Source organism: Lathyrus oleraceus, chromosome 5 (genome assembly GCF_024323335.1).
Source record: "Lathyrus oleraceus cultivar Zhongwan6 chromosome 5, CAAS_Psat_ZW6_1.0, whole genome shotgun sequence".
Classification (NCBI taxonomy): domain Eukaryota; kingdom Viridiplantae; phylum Streptophyta; class Magnoliopsida; order Fabales; family Fabaceae; genus Lathyrus; species Lathyrus oleraceus.
This window is the reverse complement of record NC_066583.1, coordinates 62,960,400-62,966,932: the sequence shown is the minus strand read 5'-3', so window position 1 is coordinate 62,966,932 and position 6,533 is coordinate 62,960,400. Positions and strand designations below refer to the sequence as shown.

At 35.6% G+C, this 6,533-nt stretch overlaps 1 non-coding gene across 1 annotated transcript; it reads right to left on the bottom strand.

Moving 5' to 3' along the window:
• Positions 1-5,469: 5,469 nt before the first annotated feature.
• LOC127089169 (small nucleolar RNA R71) lies at positions 5,470-5,576 on the bottom strand. The gene has a single exon (XR_007790940.1). It is a non-coding gene; the product is annotated as a small nucleolar RNA R71 (small nucleolar RNA).
• Positions 5,577-6,533: the final 957 nt, after the last annotated feature.

Genomic DNA, 6,533 nt, shown 5'->3' with positions numbered 1-6,533 from the left:
TTTCTTACTAACACTATTATTGTCATCACCACTGTTGTTCTTCAACTTGTAGCGCGACTCACCATATTTTGGACATTGATCCAAATTTTCATACTCTTTCCTATGTAATATGCGCATGCATGTATTTTGACATACTCCAAACCCATTGGACACAATTTCTTCTTGGCCTCATAACAACGATTTGATAAATTATTATCTTCTTGTAGCATTTGTTTCAACAAACCAAACAATTATGTGAAACTTTTATCTGACCACCCATATTTTGTCTTCAGATTAAACAATTTTAATAATGCAGAAAATCGTGTAAAACTGGTGCACCCCTTATATAAAGGCGCATCTTTGTTGATGCATAAAGTATCATAAATATGGGCTTTCATAAAGATGATTCTCCAATATCATAGATCATATCTTCTATTCGATCATCCATATCTTTACCATCTTCATCCACTTGTGACGTTGCATTTCGATTATTATCAACTTCTCCATGTCACGTCGATGTTGTATAATTTTGACATATTCCATCATAACATAGGTGATATGATATTTCTTTCTTTGACCGTTTTTTGATATTCCCGCAAATAACAATGACAACAAAAATACCATTATTGTCGGGAACATTTTTCCCGGTGAATTCAAGGAATTCAAGAAGTCCACTCTCATACATCAGACCTAATCTATCAGCTTCCATCCAACTATGATCCATAATAAATTATGAAATTCATATCAAAAGACAAATGTGAATGGCACACTAATGTTACACACACAACATCCTAATATGATTATATGCACACAATATGAATAAAACATGAACAAAATGGAAAAACCAAAATCATATTCACAAAATTGCAACATGAACATGACAACACCTAAAGCATATTCACAAAATCTGAATAAAACATGAACAATACACATGACAATGTCAATGCCAAAAACGTTGATTCATGAAATGCAACAAAAGATAATATTATTTATCTGCTAAAAGAAGGAAACTAGTAACCCTACCGAAGAACATAAATATTAAGAAGCATCAGAGAGAGAGAGAGAGAGAGAGAGAGAGAGAGAGAGAAAATGATAACGTACCATAATTCAAAGAGGATGACATTTTTGATTCCAACAATGGTATATGTTTCCAGAAATGAAGAGAGACGGTTAAGCTTTCGCTATCACTGTCGTCCCGTTCTCTAGGGCACCCTTGTGTGTTATGAACTGAATGAGGTACCTGTTATGTTTTAATTTTGTGAGAAATAATTTTACAACGGTTGCAAGCTTCAACCGTAGTGAAATATGGAACATATAACCATGGTTGTATGAAACAACCGTAGTTGTTATACTTTCAATTTTTAAATAACAATAAATGTTAAGGGACATACGCTTACTTTTATTGAAAAAATGGAAAAACGTTGATGCTGGGATTTGAAGTTTGTCATCCAAGTTCTATGACCATGGTTATTTTCAGGAAGCGTGATGAAAAAAGTTTCTTAATAAAATTAAAAAAAACATGCGCATAAAAAATGTGATATGATTACGGTGGAAAAATGACCGTTATAATATTGTGTCACCGAAGGTATATTTTCTAGTAGTGACATGAGATGATTCAATGCAAACTTTCTTGAAAGGAAAGAGAATATGGAGTTATGTTAATGGAACCTCACTTAAGCGTATTGATAAAAAGGATGGAAAATATGATAATGATTTAGAAACATGGGAGATTAATAATTTGAATATTCTTACTTGGATTAATAACCCAATCCCTCAGTCGATATACATGTAACTTATGAAATATGATATTGCTAAGGATGTTTGGAATCATTTAAAACGTTTGTATGATACATCAAAATTTGAAAAATAATATCATCTAGAGATTGATATTTAGGCCCTAAAGGATAACAATATGACTATTCAGGAATTTTACTCTGCCATGTCAAATTTGTTGGACTTGAGACTTCACACAAGATAAGGGGGGGGGGGGGGGGGGGGATTGTGTGGGTTGGAAAAACATGGTTTTAAAAACTTTTGAGAAATAAAATCATATTTAAAATTTATTTTGAAAAAGATTTCAGCGAAAATTAAAATGCAAAAATAACAAAAGTTAAGGGAAAAGAGGAACACCGAGAATTATAAAGGTTCAGACAAAAACAAAGGGACATACTCCTCTCTCCAAGATTTAATCTTGAGAGTTTCCAATAATACTTTGAGAGCTCTTAGTAGGAAACACTCACGACCCCCCTTATACAAGAAAAAGGTGATTGATCTTCAATAATACTATGTGTGTGTTTGCATATTTTTTTCATAGTCAGCTTGAGATTGAATGAGCCAATCTTCCTTCCCAAATGGTGGATTGAAGCGATTAGTCTTCTCTCCACAACCATGGACCTTGGAGCGGTTAGTGTAACACCCCAAATTCTATTAATTAATTTAATTGAATTATTTAGAATTTTATTTGATTAATTGATATTTTAATTAATTATTGTGTGATTGTGGGGTAAGTATCCTTGAGGTTGAGGTATATAGAGAGTAAGAGTTTGACAGAGTTGTTTAGAATTAATTAGAATTTTAATTTATTATTAGAATAAATAATATTTTATTTGAATTAATTAAATAAAATAGTAAGATGATAGAATTGGGCCAATATGGAGAATTTGGAGAAATAGAGGGGAGCAAGGAGTTAGCGAGTTGGGGCAATAATGTGGATTAAGAAAATTGATGGTTAATGAGGTAATTGGGAAGAAGTGTGTAGAAAATCCTAAGATATATTTGAAGTAAGAGAGTTTGGAGAGTTTTATGTAAAAATAGAATTTTAGGGTGAGAAGAGGCAAAAGCTTGGGCTAAAGGAAGACTCCATTGTTAGAGCTTGAAGTTGCATCTTGCTGGAAAATTCAAGGTAAGGGGGGAGAAAGGGATATCAATTAGGTGTATTGCATGATAGAGATAGAGATGAGAGTTCATTACTCTCAGTAGGGTTCTATAATTTTATCCTATGAATTATTGTTGTGTTAGTGATTTGGAAATTGATGATTTGATGGGGTTATGCATGTGATTTTATGACTGAAATTATACCTGAATCATCATGATTATACATGTATAAATTTCTACCTTTGATGAATGTGGGAGTGATTGTTTTGATACATTGTTGGTAGTGTTTAATTGATGAAATTATGATAAGATTATTGTAGGAATTTGATCTTGATAACGCGAAAATACATTGTATACTTGCCTTGATTTACATTCAAAAATCGTACCATTTTCATTTATATTCCGATTATTCCGCAAGTGTTCGAGTTATTTTTGTAAGTATTTCAATTCACATGCTTAAATGAGCAAAGTATAGAAAAGGAAGGAAAAGAAGAAGAAACAAAAGAGAAACAACAGTAAAACCAGAAAAACCAGAAAGTATAAATGTTATGCAGGTGATGACCGTCACACGCCCGTCACGATCGTCACACCCTGGATGTGACAAATGCCACAGGCCCACCACGACCGTCACAAAGCCAAATGCAACGTAATGAATTTGTTAACAGAAGTGATCCACACGCCCCATTTTTCGCTCCTCAACCCACTTTCCTGTGAATCTCTCACAAAACCAAGTTACCCTTATTTCTCTCAACTATGAAGACCAAATGGATACTATAAAAGGATGGAAGTTGGAAACCTACGGGGATGTTTGTTTGGAGCCTCCTTGAAGCAAACTCTCAAGCTATTTTCTCTGCATTTATTTCCCATTACAATTTTGTTTTATATTCATTTTATTCAGCAACACTGTTTTCTTTTACCGCAATTTGTTTACCGTTCCGTTAAGAGCTTTGATTTTTCCCTTCCATTTCCGTTTTTCATTTAGACAAAAGTAGTAGTTTCCTACACTAGGGAGCTACTGCAATTTATTTAATTTAGTTTAAGCAATTGTTTTGAAGAAGCAGAATCCTACCGACCTGTGGAGGACTGCTCAAGTACTTCAAGATTTGGCACATTCGATTAATCAAAGTTCCATGTTTTTATTTAATTATTATTATTATTATTATTGCTTTATTATTAAATAATCATGTTTTCCTTATTATTAAGTTGTTTATGTTCATCTGTGTTTGCATTAATTAACATGTCCGGCTAAACTACCGGTATCGGTATGTAAACAATTTAATCAGACGAAATTTAATAATAATCGGTGTAAACTTCTTTTCTCAAATAATCTTTTTGGCTGTGGTTTTTAATTTAAATTTAATTAACTTTGTCACAAGAGTGAGAAGCTATTTAATACGGTTTCGCCACGAGAGTGGGAAATTAACTAAGGTTAGAACCGACAATCGCGAGAGCGTGAGGGTCGAACTGGATAGTAAAAACTAGGCATTGATTTTAAAAACAGCGAGAGCATTTTAAAAGCAATTAAAACTTATTTATTTTCAAAAAGTATTTTTAACTTCAAATGGGACAGCGAGAGCGTACATTCTGACTTAAAAGTATAGTCCGAGTCAACAATCACGAGAGTGTGAGATAAAGCCTTTTAAATGAGTATTTTCTACTAAAAGATGTTTGGTAGTTAAAATATACACCGGTGACTTATCGAAACCCTGACGATTAATGCGTTGCATACTGACATCCCTCTATTAATATTCTCTTAAAAACTTAATTTCCTTTAGATTTAATTTTTGTTCAACCAAACCTCTAAAAATCATCTCCTTAGCTAAACATAGTAACATCGATAACATTAGTTTGACCATCGGTCCCTATGGGTTTGATATCTTTTAAAACTAAAACGACTGGACTGTGCACTTGCAGTCAAGTACCCGATAGACTATATTTTATATACAGTCACGAGACGTATCAAGTTTTTGGCGCCATTTCTGGGGACCTGATTTAGTCAAATAGTGCAATTCTTTCGTTGCGTAGTAAAGACTAAGGTAAAAATTAATCTCCTTTCCCTTATTTCCCGATTGTATGCCAAGTACTCGTTCTCAAGGCGAAAACTTAGCACCACCAATCGCAGAATTAGAGCGTTTCTTATATTTAAGACGCCAAATACTAGAGTACCAACGAAGGTAAAATATTCCCGATATCTTCTTTCCTACTACTGAACCAGTTGAAAAACCAACCATGGCTGCAATGGGACCACAAAATCGTCCTCTTAAGTTCTTCACTACCCCGTCCCAACAAGAACCTCACATTAGCATTGCTGCCCCTGCTATCGATCGAAACGATTTCGAGTTGAAACCCTTATTATCATCAGCTGTCCAACAATATCAATTTGCTGGAAATCCTACGGACGACCCTAATGAACATTTGACCAAGTTCGTGTAGTACGCAGACACTATGAAGGCAAATGGTGTATCTCAAGATGCGACAAGACTACGCCTTTTTCCTTTCTCTCTAAGATACAAATCTTGGGCTTGGTTGCAATCCGTGCCATCCAACTCAGTTACTACATGGGAAGAACTGAAGAACATTTTCTTAGCCCGATATTTTCCGCCAAGCAAAGTTGTTACGCTGAGAGCTCAAATCAACAGATTTCGACAAAAAGATGCAGAATCTCTCTACGACGCATGGGAGAGATACAAAGACATGATGAGGATATGTCCATATCACGGTCTCGAAGACTGGGTGATCATTCACACATTTTACAATGGGCTTCTGTATAACACAAGACTGACAGTAGACGCTGCCGCGGGCGGTGCACTTATGGACAAGCCATACAACGAAGCCTATCAACTCATCGAAAGCATGGCCCAAAACCATTGCCAATGGGGAGGTGAAAGAACTCCAATAGAAAAGTCCCAAACAAAAAGTGGAATGTACGAAACCAGTAGCCTTGACCACGTCCATGCAAAGGTAGATGCCCTTGTTCAAAAGTTAGACAACTTGACCATACCACCCGCAACCACCGTGGTTGCCGTAACTCCAAACTGTGAGTTATGTGGAATTCCTAGACACATTGCACCAGAATGTCAGATATTAGCAGGAGTCCCCACTGATCAAGTAAATTATGCACAAGGAAATCCTTATTCGAATACCTATAACCCAAGTTGGAAAAACCATCCCAACTTTTCTTACAAGAACAACAATGCCTTATATGCACCGGGCCAAGCACCCGCTGTTCCACCTGGATATCAAAAGCCAACTACTAATGCTCCTAACATGCCTAGGAAGTCCAACCTTGAACTAATGATGGAAAGCTTCATAGCTACCCAAGCTCAAACAAACAAAGACTTCTTGAACCAAAACATACATACTAGTGAGCAACTTAAACAATTAGCGAGCAAAGTAGACGCCTTAGCCACCCACAACAAAATACTTGAAACACAGATTTCAGAAGTGGCTCAACAACAAGCATCTACTGCTGCTCCCGCTGACACATTTCCTGGACATCCACAACCTAATCCAAAAGGACATGCAAATGCCATTATATTGAGAAGTGGAAAAGAACTAGACGGACCCGTAAATCCAAGACTCTAAAATCCTGCCATGTACCAAAAACCTGACAAAACAACAACTGAGAAGGTAAGTGAACCGAAGGAGAAGGAAGATAATACCCAAGAGGCCTAAGATAA